The sequence below is a fragment of the Anopheles gambiae genome, chromosome 3, assembly GCF_943734735.2.
Source record: "Anopheles gambiae chromosome 3, idAnoGambNW_F1_1, whole genome shotgun sequence".
In the NCBI taxonomy this organism is placed as follows: Eukaryota; Metazoa; Arthropoda; class Insecta; order Diptera; family Culicidae; genus Anopheles; species Anopheles gambiae.
Genome location: NC_064602.1, coordinates 61,767,788 through 61,787,565, shown reverse-complemented (window position 1 = coordinate 61,787,565; position 19,778 = coordinate 61,767,788). Strand labels below are relative to the sequence as shown.

The 19,778-nt window shown below is 41.4% G+C and overlaps 1 long non-coding RNA gene and 1 pseudogene across 2 annotated transcripts; one reads left to right on the top strand and one right to left on the bottom strand.

Moving 5' to 3' along the window:
• Positions 1–13: 13 nt before the first annotated feature.
• On the top strand, positions 14–2,769 carry LOC133393539 (uncharacterized). 2 transcript variants are annotated; one of them, XR_009766242.1, is made up of 6 exons: positions 14–278; positions 336–646; positions 710–1,249; positions 1,318–1,461; positions 2,473–2,559; positions 2,627–2,769. It is a non-coding gene; the product is annotated as an uncharacterized LOC133393539 (long non-coding RNA). The 2 variants fall into 2 exon arrangements; XR_009766243.1 differs by having other exon boundaries at positions 2,473–2,565.
• A 2,638-nt stretch (positions 2,770–5,407) lies between these two features.
• Positions 5,408–6,622, bottom strand: LOC133393138 (putative nuclease HARBI1; annotated as a pseudogene).
• Between the last annotated feature and the right edge of the window lie 13,156 nt (positions 6,623–19,778).

The window sequence follows — 19,778 nt, the reverse complement described above, 5'->3', positions numbered from 1 at the left end:
ATGCTCAGAACGCTACCCTCCCAACAATGGCACTCAAATTCTCTCATTTTCTCATGCCCTCTCTGTCACATTCGTAGCTCGATCTCCTTCTTCTGGGACTTAGCGTTCTGAGCATGCGGTTTTTGCAACGGCCATTTCGTGCCGCTTCGATCTCATCACCTTCTCTCCCCTCCCACCCCCCTTTTTGATCCACACTTCGGGGCTTGCAAATTTTTGACATGTCAAATGAGAGTGAAGCCAAAATGTAAACAGCAAGTTTTTGCGTGTGCGGCGATCTTGTGAGTATTTTGTGCAAATTATGTGATATTTCTTATAAAAAACGTTTTGTTTTGTAGATTAAACATAAAACTAACCACGACAGTATTATTTAGTTGTGGTGGAAGCCAAAAAAATAGCTTGGAGCATTCAATAAAGCAGGATGAAATTTTTAACCTTCAAGCACGACGCTGACGCTGAGGTAAGGTGTGCTTGTGTTTAATTTCGATGATTGTTTCATTTTAGGATGTGATTTGTGCCATATAACCTTTTCTGACGGGGATTATTTAGTCGACATCGTCTGCAGCTGTTAAGCGGTGCAGAGGAAGGGGCTCGCTACGACCCTTCCCACACCCGGACGCTTTTTCCGGGGATGAAGGAAATGTTCCCGGTGGGTTGAACTTGTTCTGTTTAAATTGACTGGTTGTAATGTAGGTGACCTTTCTCCCGGTAGGTTATATGCGCAAAATCTAACGGTAACCCGTGTTGTGAACGAATCGGCATATGCGGTGCCGGACACTGTGGAAATTGTACACAACGGGACGATGTCCAGGCACGACACAAGAGTACGATTACATGCAACTGATCTGCTCAGCGTGCCACCTGATGCTGGCGTTCGGCAAGACACAGAAGGAAAGGATTTCGACGTGTGGAACAAGGATGTGCTGAATGCGTTTCTGATCGATATCACGTGGATCATTCTACTGCGACTATAAGGGATACTTGCTGGATTGTATTCGTGACAGGGCCGGCCAGAAGGGTGTGGGCAAGTTGACGGAAATTGTCGCAATGTACCATAGCGTTCCGGTGATGCCAAAAGACGAAGCAGACTTCTCCAGCTACTTATCCACGCCGAAGGATGAACGTGCTCAGGGCAGCAAACAACTCGCTGGAGCACGGAGCGCGAAAGGCATCGTACGCGCAAGGCTTCATGCTGCTGCGCGAAGCGTATGTATGGCGTTGCTTGCTTGTACTTAAACATATACATCTTTGAGTAAGTACGCTTTGGGGACCGTTATTCCAAGCTTATAATTGTGAAAATATATTTAATATAAATTTCAGGTTGTATGAGTCCCGTAAATGGTCGTGCCACTTGAAAACATACGTTCCCATTAGACCTCATCAACAGATCATTTAATAAACGACGGCGCTGTATTGAAAGCGGTTAATGGTAGACCTCAAAACTGGTTAGCACTTGATAAAAAGGTAAGCAAGTGAGTATTCGACAAACGTGCATGTGACCATCTCTGTTCTGTAAAAGTTATTCACAAAGTATGATAACTATGAAGTGTCATAATTATGGTAATAATCTTAAAGCTAACTTTGCAACTTATTCATTGTACCAGTTCAATCAATTATGAATATAAAAATTGGTATGTTAAAGGAAAATTACTCATAGAAACTTTTTATAACTTAAACTCCATAATATTTTATATTTACTGATATCCACATTATTTAGAATAATTCATACAACTACCTTAAACCAAAAAATCAATTACTATCAACATTTACTAGCATTTATGAATTCCCTTATATTTTTCAATTGACTAATAGTTCAGCAACAATCAAAAATAAAAAAAAAAGCCTTATCAATATCAACAAATCCAAAGCAAAAAAAATCGTGAAAGGAACATTATTGAACTCTATCTTATTTATCTAATTCTTCTTCTTCTTTCTTGAAAACGTACCACGACTGACACTTTTCACAATGCCTTTCGCTTGGGCAGCTGATTGCGAATTTTTAAATTTCTTTATAAAAAAATCCTCAACAATAGAATCCTCTAAAGCCCTTCCTGCTCCTCCGACAACAGCAAATAGACGGAGGATATTAGAATATTTCCTGAATTCTACCTTAGGCCCGTTGCCTCCCCGTCCACTCCAACTGCAATCTACTATAAATATCCTATTAAATAATAGGTAAAGAACGCGATGCATTCTGCTCTTTGCGTTTGATGCTTTTACCTTCTTCATAAGCCATCCTTTTAAATTATTGAAGCGCTCTGCTGACGCTATGCTTTCTTCTAAGTCATCTAGACCGATCTTGGTTGAAACCAAAGCGAACAAAAAGTATTCTTCATCTTCCATATGCCCATCATCATTTTGGGTTGGTTCAACTTGGCTTTGGCTTTGAGTTTTTAAAATCTCGTCCTGTTTCATTCGCACGTCCATCACTGCATTCAAAACTGTCCTTATATCTTTTTTATTTTCCTGCGCTAGTTCTACACAAGGACACTCCTGGGAACTACTCGTCGAAGCATCCGGAGCTCGTCCGACGTTTGATGTCATGATTATCTAAAATAATAGGTACAGGTAAAATCAACTAATTTGTTATGATTTCGATGTATTAACGCTTTGATTCCTTCACTTACAGATTTACCGGAAGCCGAACAACTATTTCACTAACTAATACGAGCTGGAATAGGACAAAACGTAAATCCGGAACTGATTTTTAGCTACTCAAAACGACGCCACTTGTCGACTTGTTATTGTTCAATAAAACGCATGCAAACCAAATACCTTTGTTGTTTCATTTTGACAGCAGTTGGAATGGGTCGACCCCCATTGTGTGGACTCGCATCAATACGGCTACACCGTGACGTCACTGAGCGCTTGTTCATATTGGGCTTGTTCTCTGAGTGACGTTTATACCAATAAGCCGAGAACAAGCCGAGAACAAGCCCAAGAAATTTCATACAAATTCTCTCTGAGATTGTTGAGAGGGTAAGTCCCAGAAGAAGGAGATCGAGCTACGAATGTGACAGAGAGGGCATGAGAAAATGAGAGAATTTGAGTGCCATTGTTGGGAGGGGTAGGCTTCGAACGACGAGATCCGTTCGCCGCGGTTGTCAGAAGGCGCTCACTTGGCGCTCAATTTTAAAATAACGTACCATTGAGAGACCGTAAGAAGCGCGCGAAAGAATGAGTTCTACCTGCCGGGGTCGAACGTTCCCGTTTGTATGGGGAGAAATCCGCGAGGTTTTGCGCTGCGGATTTGGAACGAATGTTGTTTTCAATGTAACGTTTTGCTTTAAATTTTGCTTAAAATGATTGAAGTGATTGGAACTTAGAGGTATGTAACATTTAGGAAATGTTTTGTTATCTATTTCCAATAAAAAAAAGTTTTCATCAGTTTTGAAAATGTATATAAAAACATAAAATATATCGGATAAAATAATGTAATCATATAAATAAATTAAATATAGATATATATATATATATACACACACACACGCACACACATATATATATATATATATATATATATATATATATATATATATATATATATATATATAAATATATATATATATATATATATATATATATATATATATATATATATATATATATATATATATATATATATATATATATATATATATATATATATATATATATATATATATATATATATATATATATATATATATATATATATATATATATATATAATATATATATTACTAAATGAACATAAAATAAATTTGCTCAAATTACTCCTCAAATAATTTACCCAATTTTGTTCTGGTGGCAATCCGCTGAGCAGAATCGATGTGAAACTGCACTATGGCCTTTATTGTGGTCAAAACGTTTTTCATTACATTTATAAATTAGAATGTTATAATGTTCGTATAATCTAATACAAACAGATTATACAATTTATATCATTTTGCAATACAACAACAAACCAACAGGTTATCTGTACGTTTTTTGTTAACTTCTGATATTTTAAGATATATATTTTACTATTTTGGTCCAACCTCATAAAATCACCAACAGTGCAAAGCTCGTGCTGAAAATTTCCTAGAAAAACAAAACAATGCCACTTGACCATGCCGTTTCAAACCGTCGTACTCTGTTCCATGCGGATGGGTTTTGTGTTGGTTGAACTTCTTATTAATACTACGAAATATTTTGGCGTATTGGTTAACGGTATAGCCAACCCAGAGCAGCCGTTTTGTTGACTAGTTGCAGTGGAACACTTGTTAAAACAAGAAGTGTATTGATTTCAATGAATATGGCTGTAAGTAAGGCTAATCACATGCAAATCTCTTCATATCGTTTCTAATCTTGTATGATACATATTGTAGGACAAAAGAAAAACTACCAATAAGTCTCAGTTCGAGCGACTTATTTCGTTAATCGAGCAGAATAGCGATGTTGTGGGTGATAGGAGTAAGGGGAGCACCGCATTTTGGGAGGAAGTTTCCAACCAATTAAATTTATTAGGACCACCTATGAAAGATGGCTCAGGCTGGAAAAAAGTAAGTTTACATAGTAAATTATATTTTCTGAACTAGTATTTTTATATCAATGTTCATCCTATTTATTGTCAGGTCTGGGCAGATTATAAATCAGGGTTAAAAAAAAGCTCGCCCACAATAACAGAGAGTATAGGGCTACAGGTGGAGGTCCATGTAATTTGAGTAGTTTCTCTATGATGGAGAAACATGTGATCGAACTGTTAGATTTAAGACAGTCCATAGTAGGCACACCCGATCTGCCTATGTTAGGTGTAGATTCACTACAATATGAGCCTCAACCCGGGCCGTCATCACAACTTCAAAAACAACCACAACAACAAAAACAAAGTCAACAAAACCCGCAACAGCAGCAACTAACTTCGCAACAGCAGCAGCACACTTCTCAGCAGCAGCAACAACCTTTGCTACAGCAGCAACAAACTTCACAACAGCAGCAGCGAACTCAACATCAGCTTCAAGAGCAACAACAATCACAACAGCAACAACAATTACAACAACAGCAACATGAAAATGAAGATGAAGCAAATGTGCATGGTACACAATTTCATCGCTTTAAAAAGAGAAGTGTTGCTGAACTACAGTTGCTAGAATTTAAAAGGTACAATAGGACAACAGAAAAACTGGCAGTCATAAAACAGGAAGAATTAGAATTAAAAAAAGCATTTTTGTGTGTTATAAAAGAATACATAAATGCTAAACGCGCGGTAGCAGAAAGAGATTTGGATTTGAAACAAAAAATATTCGATTTTAAGGTTGAATTAGCAAATAAGGAATTAGAATTAAGGCAAATTTTGTCATCAAAAGAGTTAGATTTAAAATTACAAATATCAAATAGCCAGTTAGAATTAAAAAAAGCAATAGCTAATAAGCAAATTGAGGCTCAAATGTTAAAACTAGAATTAGAGAAAAAACGTTTAGCTTAGTAAGTTGTTGCGATGGCACTCAGTATTGAATTTCTTTGTTTGTATTGATTCAATTTTCGAAAACTACATTAAAATTGAAAATTTCATAAATTTATTGAATTTCACTGTTACTTTTTCTTTTTTCCTGTTTTCTTCTATGAATCTTCTATACCACGTATAATACTATTGAACGTCTGTTGCCACTCTATATTGTGTTCAATACACATGTTGTGTAATGCACAACACGTATTGGTTATTAGTCCTGCCTTTCTTGGATCGTAATTCAGGGATCTTTCAGCTCCTAACAGACATCTGAACCGTGATTTTAGGATTCCTATACTTTGCTCCACAGTAATTCTTCCCGACGATATTTTTGAGTTTTCTTGTGCTTCCACAGAACCCTCATCCGGATCACGATGAGGTCTTACTATCCAAGGTTCTGAGGGATATCCAGCATCTCCTGAATATAAACAGTAGTATTAAAATGTGTTTTTTACATGATACAAAATTTCAAACTACCAAATAGTCTGTCATTTTGGCCACTTCTATGTAAGTGCTCAAAATAAGCCCGGACTGGACTTACTCTCCAGATATGGGCGTCATGGTTTGATCCTGCAAAACGAGCGTCGATCGCCCTAATCCGGTATTTGTGATCACATACCTTCAATAAACAAAATGTTGTTAGCTTTTGTTTATGTTTTTGCAAAAAATATAAATATACTTACAATCAAAGCATTGATGCTATAAACGTTCTTCCGGTTTAAATACTGTAGTGGTCGGTTACGTGGTTTTTTTTATTTTTATGTGGGTACCATCAACACACATGACGATATTTTCAAATCCACTTTTTTCAAAAAAGAAATCTTTTGCCTCTTGTCGCTCCTCTTCGGACATCGCCAATTTAATCCAATCTCTTATTAAATTATGAAGAGGGACTAATGTTTGCTGTAGTACTTTTGAAAACGTTTTTTGCGCAATTGCAATATGGAAATCTTTCCCAACGCCACGTTGGTAGCTTCCGGTTGCAAAAAAAATTAGGCATGCTGCTATTTGTTCTTTCGTGTCGAGTCCATAACATCGTTGAGAATTTAATTGCGCGTGAAGACCATCAAAAAGGTACAAAAATATGGCCTTTGAAACTCTAAAATTTTGAATAAAGCTAAAACAATAATCAATTTCGAGTAAGTAAACAGTAGTATATTTAATTCGTTATGGTACATACGCTTCATCAGCAAGAGCGAGAGGATCCGTGTTATTTCGTAGCAATTTGCGATGGCGTATTAATTCTCTCTTAGCAGCAGCTTCACTAGCACAAACATTTGTTATGAACATCATTTTATTATTTCTACTGTTCTACTAAACTGTTCTTTACTGCAAATTTTGTTGAAAGCTCAGCATCAAACTAAATGAACCCAGAATTTTTGACGTATTGAGAAGAATTTTTATTTGTTTACATCGGGATAGGCGGGAAATAGATTCACGATGACACTTTACCAATGGTTATCCGGCGCTCTGGTAGCCATCAAACAATACATCAGACACGAACAATGTATGGAATGGTTCGAGATATCTCCTCCTTCATATACTTCATATTTCATTTCATTTCATTTCATTTCATTTCATTTATTAATACAATATCCGCCATCAAGGCTAAATAAGGCAGACTTAAAACTAAATAAACCCTAACAAATAAACAAAATAATTCATGAAAAACTAAGCCTAACTAAACTAGTCTAGACCTAGCAAAAAAATTAAAGAAAAAAAACTTAGGTAGAGCGTAGAGACTATCAAAACTTAATGAAACTTAGAAGAATAATTAAAGAGAATTAGAAGAAAAAATACGGTTACGGAAAGAGTTGAGAGAGGAGTCGAAATCAAAGAGATAGTAAAAGTGGTTAAACAACCTGAAACAGGATAGAATAGGATCATTGAAAGTATAAAGAGTATGACGTGTTTCAATTGACAGAGGATCACGAGGACGAAGGGAACGAGAGGGAACATACAACGAGATGGACAAGAGTAAATCAGGAGCATCAGTATCAGAAAGTAATAAGCCACCAATAAAACATGCCTGAGACACTTGGCGGCGGAAGCTTAACACTTTAAGCGCCGCGTCATATGAAATCGCACGACGGCTTTGTTCACCGCTCAGCTCTGTATCTGACGCTCACCAATTCTCTTGATAACGAATGAGGTAGGAAAGAGAGAACGAGAACGACATGTGCTACGCCGTTATCGAAATGAAACAAAAGAGTGATAATAGTCGCACGAACAATTGTCGCTCTCATCGCTCTCTTGTCATGCGCTACGTGCTCACTCGCAAACTGTGACGTCAGGCCGGCGGTCAAAGTGTTAAAGAGTGAAGATTGAATAACTGCAATCGCGTTTCATAGGGAGGTAGTGAGGCAGCACCGAACAAACGACGAAAAGCAACCCTGGTAAAAAGGCGCTGAATGCTTTCAATTCTCGAACAGCCATCAATAGTAGGAGGATTCCAGATGATGCTAGCATATTCAAGAAGAGGCCTTACCAGAGCACAATAAAGGTTTCTTAAGAAGCTTTGATCTCTAAAAATAGAGGTAAAACGTAAAATAAACCCAAGAGTTCGATTAGCTTTTAGTAGAACCTCATCAAGCTGCAGTTTAAAGTTAAGACGACTGTCGAGTATAATACCAAGGTCACGGATGGACAAAACACGAGAGAGAGACGAGTTAGAGAGAGTATAGTTAAATGAAATAGGAGAAAGAGAGTGAGAGAAAGAAATAACAGAACATTTATCAGGGTACAAGCGAAGTAAGTTGGATGAACACCAATGAACAAATGCATTAAGGTAATGCTGAAGACTCATACAATCAGAAGAAGAGGACACAGGTAAAAAGATTTTGATATCATCCGCATAAAGGAGATGACCATCAGGAGGTAAAACATTACAGACATCATTGATGAACAAAGAAAACAGAAGTGGACTTAGCACACAACCCTGAGGGACACCTGACGTACAAAAAAACTCCTCAGATAAGTACGACCCGGTTTTAACCCTGCAAGATCGATTACTTAAGTATGAGGACAGCCAGCTAATAATGCCATCACCAAAACCAAGTTTAGATAGTTTAGCTAATAGTAAAGAGTGGGGCAAACTATCAAATGCAGCATGAAAGTCAGTGTATATTGCATCAAGTTGGGTACCTGCCTCAAAAGATCTGAAAATATTGGTAACAAAAGACATGAGATTAGTAGAAGTAGACCTACCAAGCATAAACCCATGCAGTTAAGGGCTAATAGCGGAACTACAACTATGAAGTATGGTTGGAAAGATACATAGCTCAAAAATTTTGGCTGTGGCACATGTTTGAGTTATCCCACGATAATTAGAGACAATGCTACGGCATCCCTTTTTGTGTACCGGAAAAAGCCAACAGGATTTCCAAAGAGCAGGAAAGACCCCGAGAGAAAGTGAAAGGTTGAAAATTTTAGCAAGGTGTGGAGCGAGCACGTCCTTACAGTTTATTAAAACTGAGGCAGGAATGCCATCTGGACCAGGAGTAAAAGAACGTTTCAACCCAAATAACACCTGTACAACTGTTTCAGAGCTAACCGAAATATCGGAGAGATTAATTAAGTTCTCTGGCGTGTAGAGTAGCCCACCCTCAATAAGGTTAGGGTCACTAACCGGTGGCTCAAACATTTGGGAAAAATGTGCAGAGAATAGCTCACAGATCTCAACAGGCGTAGAGGCAGTTCGAGAATCAAGTACCATTTCATTAGGTAACGTATTGCACCCTCTTCGAATCCTAACAAATTGCCAGAAGGATGCTGGATCAGAACAGAAACGCGATTGCAGTCTACTCGAATAGGCCTCAAAACGAGCCCTGTTGTATAGTCGATGCGCAGAGGCAGCGTACTTAAATAAACGAAAGTTGAAAGCAGATCGGTTCAGACGATACCTCCTAAGATATTTCATTCTATCCTTTTTCAGGTTGCGAAGAGTACGATTGGACCAGGGAGGATTAGGAGGGGAACGAAAAATAGGTGTACATGAAAGGAGTGCAGAGGTTAACAAAGCATTAAACGATTGGACAGCCTCGTCGACCGATGTACATTGATAAAAAAAAGACCAGTCGGCACGAGATAGAATAGAATTAAGTTTACGATAGTCTGTAAGACGAACACTCAATGAATTAGGAGCAGAAGGCAATTCATTCCTAACCCTACTAGCCCTAAATAAAGAAGACGGTAACGCAATTTCCAGAGCAGGATGATGGGCATCCTGGGGCAGGAGCAGTGACGAAGCAGGATACACAGAAGAACAAGCAGCAGCAGCAGAGTTAGAGAGCACCAGGTCCAGATAATGATTTGAATGGTTATGCACCCCGTTCAGCTGATAGAGTTCATGAAAATTTAACACATCCAAAAAGCAGGAACTTAATGAATTCAAAGAGATATGAGGCACATAATGTCTCATAGGTAAAGATGAATCTGACCTTACTGCGGCTGCAGGCGACCACCCTAACGTCGGTTGATTGAAGTCGCCAAGAAGGATAAGATGATCATTCGGTTTCATATGCATGTATGCATCGCTGATGAAAGCAGAAAGGGATTCGAAATAGTTGCGGTCGCTGCTCAAATACGGTGGCACATAAACAATCCCCACATAAAGACGAAACTTAGGAAAAGAAACACGAATACATAAAGCTTCAAGCGTAGGTTGATTCATGTTAAGTGCCACAGACGGATAACGACTGGAACATGCAAGCAGCACACCACCCCCACGCGATCGTTCATTGTTTAACCTGCTGCAATCGCAACGGTATATATTGTAAGAATCACTATCCAGGACCATATTGGATGGAATCGATTCATTTAACCAGGTTTCAGTAAGGGCAAGCATTTCAAACCCTGATTCATTCGCAGAAAGGCGCAATCCATTATATTTGGTGCGAAGGCCTCGAACATTTTGGTAATAGATCACGAAGGGGTCTATTAATTGTGAGCTATCCGTTTGGCAAACGGGCTGATCTGTGGTGAGCGGTTCGTGTTGCTGAGATTGGATTGTGATTGAAGCCCCACCCCCGGTGATAACTGAGGGGGTGTGGGAGGAAACTCCGGTTGGATAGCCTCTAGGATCTCGGTCATCTGGGATAGTGATTGATTCCCGCGCTGTGGGGATGGCGATCGATGATCCAAAAAATGATCCGGATGAGCGGTGCTTTTTGGCGCAGCTGAAGAGCAATTTGCACTGCTTGAACGATGCGAAGTAAGCGCAGAAGGGTCAAATCGGGCCCTTTCATGTATACGTTGCTTTGGTAGGCCACGATCAACAAACTCACGAACAGTAAGTGAAACTGGCCAAATAGTAGATTGAAGCGCCAGATCCTTAAGTGATTTAGGAATACTCACTTTAAACGATATAAAGGACATCAAATCAAGGTTTGCACCCTTTTTCGTGAGACGGTAAACATCTATGTTGTCGGTTGGCAGCACAGCTTTAAGCCACACACGCATATCATCAGCGGAGACATGCGATTTGATGTTCGAGAAGTATAACCATACTTTTTCTGCTATGCCAGTGTTCGTGGTATCATGGTTCAAAACAGGATCAGAAGATGATTTTGTATTTGTTCGGCAGTGCCCAGCACTAATATCACTAGTCACCTTAGTACGATGAGTGTAGTGGTTGCAGCTATCAGAAGCTTCCACAGTGTTGGTATCGTTCGCTGCTTGTTGGATATCTGCAGTGAGCTCCATTGAGTTGGTAAATGTACGGCGAGTGGATGCTGTTTTAGTCGTTCTGGTATTAGTGGCGTTGAGTGACGATGCATTAGTGGACGTGTGCGTTCGCGATGCGTGAGAAACAGACGGCTTAGCTAATATGGGTGTTAGCTTATCAGCGAGAGCGAGGATCTCAGCAAGCAAATCGCTCTTGATAGCCGATCTAAGAGAAGAGAGAGATGAGTCAATCGTGGTGAGAATATCTGCTTTCACCAACTCGAGTAGGGCTGCTATCTCACTTGTGAGAAGTGAGTTTGTGCCATTGCGAAACTCGTTACAATTTTTGCACAACCACAACAATTGATTATTCCGCCCAAGCTCACGAGTAGAATCACGGGACAAACCCGTGCAATGGGTATGATGCTTGGAACCACACACACCGGCGCAGGACACCGAATTTGCACTATCGGTGGGTGCATTGCAGGTTGAGCACTGCATAACGAATGACACAGCACAAACTGACGAGTGACAGGAGCAGGAATGAAGCCAAACAATATCTCGGCAAAACTGACGAAATAACAGGAGACTAGGTGCAAGAACTCAAGTGCAACTTGATAACAATCGAAGGCACGCACTAGCCAGTACAAGCAACTCAGCAGCACCAATGTTGCAAATGTTGAAAATCAGGCAGTAACACGGCAAAACAGCATAAAAAATCAGGAGCACAAGGAAGGCACAACCACTCGGTTTGACAGTCGATCTCTCTCTGATATACATTTGTTTTAGTTGGATATCTTGTTTGATTACTGCCAGATTGCTGCTAAATGACTTATATATCTCAAGAAGCGGTAATCGCTCCTACAGGCGTGCGAAAAAATCAAAATTGTTTGATTCTGAAACAAGCGTTTTCAAACTGACTCTCGCTATGGTTGTCAAATTTCATACATTTTCAGAAAGCGCTCGCACGCTTGCTGGGGTGACTGTAGCTGCTTCAATCAAAGTAAAACCGCTGTTTTCATTTCTTTTTTTTCTTTTTCTTGGCGATGGATTCGGCCTTAAAGGCCTAATGCAGGCTTTCTAAATGCATTTTAAAAGCGTATCCGAATTCGCTCAGTTTTTAACGTCCCAAGGGACCGTCCATATGAACATTAACGGGTTGGGTTTATGGAAAGTCCAACTTGTGTTGGTAAGTATGTGTATGTCATTCAGACCATAATAACGGATTAGCACATGAAGGCGTGAGACGGTTAGCGATTTCGAACAATTCTTACGCAGGCCAAAACTACCAAGATCGGTGTGACGACGTAGACTGAAGCGTAACTGGAGTGCCAATTCCTACTGAGAGGATTGGTTAAAATGAAATTTGAACGCATCTAGTATTACAGGAGTCGATCAATTATCGGTCCTGCATTTCTCTTGCAAATATTGTGCATATTATGGTTAGTAACGATGAAACGCAAGGACGAAATTTTACTTAATAGTGTTGGTTCTTTTAGGTTTCATTTAGGCATTGGTTTATTCTTGTTGCGCGCAACTTTGTTGGTGACCAAATTCAAAACAATTTGATTTTTTTCCAGCAACATTGTCTATTTACCTTGGTCATTCGGCAAATGATATAAAACAGCAGCTATTAGCGAAAATTCCTTCATGTCCAAACTAAACGCAACTAGAAATATTCATCAACAATCCCAGGGATATGTTTCCGAACAATAACGTTCCCCGCAACAAGATTAAACCGCTGTCTTTGGTATGTTAAATAACGATAGTAAATAGCGTTGTTCATAATTAAAATACAATTTAATTGCCATTATTATTTATTAAATTGAAATTAAAGTTACTTTTTAAATAAACCAGAATTTATCACTGTTTTGTATAAAAATAATAATTTTTTAAAATATTTTTTTATTTATGTTAAGTAATTCAAAGCTTGCTGCCCCTCCTTAATTTGTATAAGTTTAAATTAAAATTTAAATAAAAATAAAGCAAATAAAACCGCCATGTTATTGTTAACAAATCATCCAATACAGATGTAACGATTCAAATTCAACACCAACGGAAAAAAAAATCAAAATTCAAAATTGTATAAGCCTTAAATCATAGATATAAACGCCTGTCTAAGATTGACAGTTGTATCTCATGTTTCTCATTCTCTCATGAGCGTCGAACGGATTTCGTCGTTCGAAGCCCATACTCGCCCCGACGCACTTATTCTAACAACAAATACAAACACGGTCATTTTTGGTTACATTAAACACTTTATTGAAACATAAAGTACACTTTCACAACACATTTAGAATCCTTCATACTCACGAATGGCGTCATACTGTAAAGTACCGGGAGCCAGGCTGCGGGAAACTTGTCGACAATCTGCGTTGCCTCTGTTCAGCAAATTCTTACCTGTGTGCATCGACACTGCACTGCATGTGCGTCTGTACACACTGTTCACTTCACACTTCATCAAAACACACCGGCGCACGAAATGCGCATCAACGCACAAACACTGCGCGCGGAACTTAGAACAAAACGCGCACAACCATCTCCGGCAAAGCGTCGCGCTGTACTGGTGGTTTTGTACGCGTAGGAGGGGGGACATACGGAGCGATGGTTCGATGCTGTAGTGTAAGCGAGACAACACGATGTGACGAGCAGCTCCAAGTTGAGCTCGCTGAAAGAAGACACACACGCACACACACACACACACACACACACACACACACACACACACACACACACACACACACACACACACACACACACACACCGGATGACACCGTCGCAAAGCAAATTCACCCTGCATCTACTCGGGAGGTGCTTCCGCCGAGCCGTCCAAAAACCGAAGCCGTACTAGTGGCGCCATGCAAAAATATTACTCATGTGGAAATCCTCGGGAAGTTAATAGCAGATCCTGAGCTTCAAGCTTTCGATACGAAGTACTGCGAATTCGAGGAACAAAAAATGGGGGCTTGTCTTTCGAACTGGGCAAAAACGATGACGATTGCGGAGTCGACTACGCAAAGGTGGTACCGAATTCCATTGGCAGTAATGGGACAGTAAAGACCTTAGGCCAAATGGAAACGGTGGAAATTCTATACATCGACGAAGAGACGCAGACCAGCGACGTTGAAAAAGATCTTTGGGTTATGTTCAACGAGCTGGACGGGGTGACTTTCGAGACCAAGATGACCAAATCCTGCAACGGAATGCAGACTGCTTCAGTGAAGCGACGAAACTAGCAACGCTAGTGGCGGCACGTGGCAAGATTAGGATTGGATGGTCAATCTGCCCGGTGAGAATACAAATACCGAACAGGAGGTGTTTCAAATGCTGGGAGACGAGCCAATTCTCCCGCGATTGCAAAGGCCCAGATAGGACCGACTGCTGTCTGCGATGCGGTGAGACCGGGCATTTTGCCAAAACATGTGTCAATCCTCCCAGATGTGTCCTTTGTCCACCGGGTACAAACATGCATCATACCAGCGGCGTTTTCTGTCCAGCGAGAAAGCAGAAACCGATATGGAGATAGTTCAGTTGAAGAGGTCCAAGACATGCTTGGTCAATTGCTTATAGAGGAAAAGGGAGATGTGGCTGTTAGGATTTGATTTAATCATACATTTTTTGTTCAGAAGAATTTGCTGCTTGGGTCATATTTTGACAGTTTAGTGAGGGATGATGATCGATCCAGGCACGGAATGATCGATTCCGCGGTGACGCTCATCACTACCACTTTTTTTGTACTCGAGAAGAGAAAGACGTACTTGTGTGCAACACTTAAAACACCACGGATTTTGTTCAGCCATTTTTCTTTAACTTCACTAAACTTGTAATTTGTAACACAACGTAGGACTAAAATAAACTAGCAAACGTAATCAAACCCGTATAAACAGTGGCAATGATTTCCGAGCCGTATCGCTGTCCTAGCGGCGTAAACAATTGGGTTTCTGACTCTACAGGGACTGCTGCTATTTGGGCTTCTGGTAGATTTCCGATCCAGCAGATCATTTCAAGGTAAGGCGAGGGGTATGTGATTGCAGTCATCAACAAAATAACCTTCTACAGCTGCTACGCTCCGCCAAGGTGGGATCTAGAGAAATTCGAAGAAATGCTTCAGAGGATTTCAGATGAGGTCGATGTTAATCCTATCGTCATTTCAGGGGATTTTAACGCTTGGGCCACGGAATGGAGCAGTAAAAGAACAAACACCAGAGGAAACGCCGTGTTGGAGCATTTTTCTAGACTGAACTTAGCATTGGTAAATGTTGGCTCCTGTCCCACATTTGTAAGGAATAGCAAAACTTCCATTATAGACCTTACGTTCTGTAGTCCAGCATTGGCTTCTTCCATGAACTGGAGGGTAAGCAACGTAAGCGAGTGATACGCTACACGGCAGGAAGCAAGTGTGACAGGGTTGCCCAGAGCTGCGGTTTTCCAGAATGGAAAACACAATGCTTCAACGAAGAACTGTTTATTGTGGCATTGAGGTTTGGTGATTTCTCAAACACCTCGTCAGCATTGGAGCTAGCGCCAGTGATCACCAACGCCTGTGACACCTCTATGCCACGAAGGAAAAGGGGAACTAGCCCACGACGGAGAGCTTACTGGTGGACTACCGAAATAGCCCAGTGTCGAAGCCATTGCAAAAAAACACGCAGAATGATGAATCGAGCCAAATCCTTGGACCAAATGGTCGGCCAAGACCTACCTAGGGAAAGGAGCCCACCCGTGCTCAAGTCTATAATCGAACAGTTGTTTCCTATTCATGAGCCACAAATTCCAAGTGATATACCCCGCAATCCTGATGTTGAACCTGTGTCAATATCCGCTGATGAGCTAAAGAAGGCTGCAGACTATCTCAAACTGGGGACGGCACCTGGTCCCGACGGTATTCCCATTGAAGCGATCAAAGCAGCTATCAAAACGTACCCGGAAGCATTATTATCAGTATTCCAGAACTGCTTCGATACTGGTATTTTTCCGATACCCTGGAAGCGACAACAATTCGTTCTTCTCTCAAAGTCTGGGAAGTTCCCCGGCGACGCATCAGCACTAAGGCCTTTAGGATTTATAGACAATTTCGCCAAGGTACTAGAAATCCTAATACTCAACCGATTAGTTGTCTATACGGAAGACTAACACGGACTATCGGACAGACAGTTTGGCTTTAGAAAGGGACGGTCTACTGGTGAAGCGATCGCAGCTGTTTTAAAGAAAGGACGAAGCGCCTTGCTAAAAAAGAGGACAGGAAACGGATACTGCGCGATCGTTATGATTGACGTAAAGAATGCTTTCAACAGTGCCAACTGGGAGGCCATACATGCAGCTCTCTCCAAGATGATGGTCCCACCGTACCTCTGTTGGCTGCTGAGAAGCTATTTGGATCACCGTGTGCTTTTATACAACTAGGGGAATTAAAAAAAATGAGCATCTCCGCTGGCGTTCCTCAGGGTTCGATTTTGGGTCCAACTCTCTGGAGTATTATGTACAACGGAGTTTTGACCCTAGGGCTTCCTCCAGGAGCTGAAGTGATAGGTTTTGCTGATGATATTGCTATCACTGTCCTTGGTGAGTCAATAGAAGAAATTGAACTCCTCACATCCGACTGCGTAAGTAGAATCAAGTCGTGGATGCAACAAATGAGGCTAGAAATTTCCCATAAAAACAGTGCAGTCAGGTAGCATCCAGGTCGGTGATGAACGCCTGTAATGAATGTCCAGTACGCCTGTAACAACGTCTTTAAGGTCACAAACTCGTTGATAAAAATGATGCCGAACATTGGAGGGCCCAAGAGTAGTTGCAGGCGACTCCTAGCTGACGTGATCATCTCACGGTTGCGTTGTAACGCTGCGATCTGGGCACATGTTCTGGTGCAAAAGGAAACCGACAGTTGGTGAACAGAGTGCATCGATTGCTAGCTATGAGAGTTGTTAGTGCCTACAAAACAATATCGCACGTGGCAGTTTGTGCTATCGCAAGCATGGTTCCCATCTGCATCATATTAGCAGAGGATTCTGAGTGTTGCAGTTTCTCTGGAGTTTCAAACGCGGGATTATCCAGATCCTCAGCAAAGCAGCTCTCTATGAGAAAGTGGCAGTCTGAATGGGATTGTTCAACAAAGGGGCGTACGACACATGCACTGATCCCGAACATCACTGCATGGACGAGCAGAAAACACGGCGAAGTGAACTTCTACATAACTCAGTTCCTCTCCGGCCATGGGTGTTTCTGGAGTTATCTTCACAAGTACCGTCACGCAAGCTCCCCAGACTGCCCAGCGTGTGTGAGCATCGCGGAGTCAGCAGAACACGTGCTTTTTCATTGCCCCCGTTTTGCTGAGGAACGACATGAAATCACCGTAAAGTGTGGAACAACAATCAACGGAGCAAACCTGACCGAGGTGACGTTGAAGAATGCTGAAACATGGGAAGTCATAGCAAACGGCATGCGATCAATACTGCTAAAGCTGCAGGCCTGATGGAAAGAGGATGAACGACTTGGGCGTGCGAAAAAAAATGTTGTACGTATTATGAACACAAACTTCTGGTAGTGGTAGTGGTAGTGGTAGTGGTAGTGGTAGTGGTAGTGGTAGTGGTAGTGGTAGTGGTAGTGGTAGTGGTAGTGGTAGTGGTAGTGGTAGTGGTAGTGGTAGTGGTAGTGGTAGTGGTAGTGGTAGTGGTAGTGGTAGTGGTAGTGGTAGTGGTAGTGGTAGTGGTAGTGGTAGTGGTAGTGGTAGTGGTAGTGGTAGTGGTAGTGGTAGTGGTAGTGGTAGTGGTAGTGGTAGTGGTAGTGGTAGTGGTAGTGGTAGTGGTAGTGGTAGTGGTAGTGGTAGTGGTAGTGGTAGTGGTAGTGGTAGTGGTAGTGGTAGTGGTAGTGGTAGTGGTAGTGGTAGTGGTAGTGGTAGTGGTAGTTGTAGTGGTAGTGGTAGTGGTAGTGGTAGTGGTAGTGGTAGTGGTAGTGGTAGTGGCCGGTACCTGCCAATCTGCCTCATCGAACGGCAGCACGGCTCCAGTGACACGAATTTTTTTTTATTAGGACTCATTGTTAAATAAAATAAAATAAAATAAATAAAAAATTTAAATTTGAATCGTACACGTTAATGGTAACCGCGGTCAAGTGGTAAAAACGGATCCGACATAAAGGAAGATGACCGAGACTAGAACACTCCATCGATCGAAACTACACACGGTAAGTAAAATCAGGAATAAATAATATATATACAACTCACCAATATATCCATTACTAATCCGCAACCACAAATAAAACAACAGCACTCTGATCGTTGGTGTGAGGAGGCTAGCTAGCACGTAAACACTTGTTCTACACTTGATACATGAGGATACTATGATACAGAGGAGCGTAGCGTACCCGCAATAAATACACTGGGGGAAATGGAGCAAAATATGATTTTGCTCCATTTCCTCTCTCTCTCTCTCTCTCTCTCTCTCTCACACACACACACTCTCTCTCTCTCTCTCTTTCTTTCTCTCTCTCTCTCTCTCTCTTGTTGCCCTACGATCTCCGTCAAGTCTCGCTTCACCTGGTCCAGCTATTGAGTTCGCTGTGCTCTCCTGCGCCTTATGCCAAACTGGGGATCACTGTCGAACACCTTCTTGGTGGGACATGAGACCAGCATCCTCATGATATGAGCCCCAGCCATCGTATCCTGCCAGCCTTCCTATTCGTAACCGTCAGGATGCTCGGTTCGCCGAACAGCTCAGCAAGCTCGTTGTTTTTGCACGAAGCCGAGACAAGAATATTTCCTCGCGAAGTAACTTATTTCTTTCACTAAACTATACGACGAACAACGAAAGTACATTTCTGCGCCTTATCACACTGCGAGATTTATTTTAATCAAGAAAACACTCGCGAACACGTCTGCACAATCCGATAGCCTTGGTAGAAAGGGAGCGATTCTCCTGTTGCTTGATCCTTTTGATCACTCTCTCACCGGACGCTAGATTGCATTCCTCTTGCATCACACGTGGCGGCGAGACGTGTTGTCACGCGATTGGTCGAGAGAGATTATAGAATCAACGCGTTCGGCTTATAGAATGAATGCATTCTCAAGTGTGCGAATGGGTCAACGTCGACTTCTTTCTCTGTTCGAGTGAACCGTTTTATCGGTCACCAGCTACCACCCGCAGGATCATCGACACCAGCAACTAAGCCGAAATTTGATGAAAAGGAAAAATATGTTGGTTAAGCAGAAGTTTAGTTTTTTTTCGGGCGTCACCGACTGTCGATTAGCAGCTCCGGGCGGGTTCAGACGGCTTCAGATAACTCCGGTCGGAACCGTCGGTTTGATATAGCCTGAATCGGAACCAGAGTAGCAATCTTCGGAAACGGTGTGGAGCCGTGAGTGCGATATCGCGATCCTGTTACTAGCATCAACACCGTGCCAGTGTTTTAGGGTGTCGGTGTACATGCAGAGGCCGTTTCGCATGTTATGTTTCGCATAGCAAATCCGTCCATGTTGATAGCCCAGTACCCTCCACGGAAGCAGTGACAACGATTGGCCAGTGTCCTGCATCCGTCCACGAAAGCTGTTGCAGAGGATGTTACGGACGCAGGATCACCAGTGCCTCACCTATTAAAATGTATTAAAATTAATGAATAGAAACTACAAAAAAGGTGTCACGCCTTCAGCTGGCGA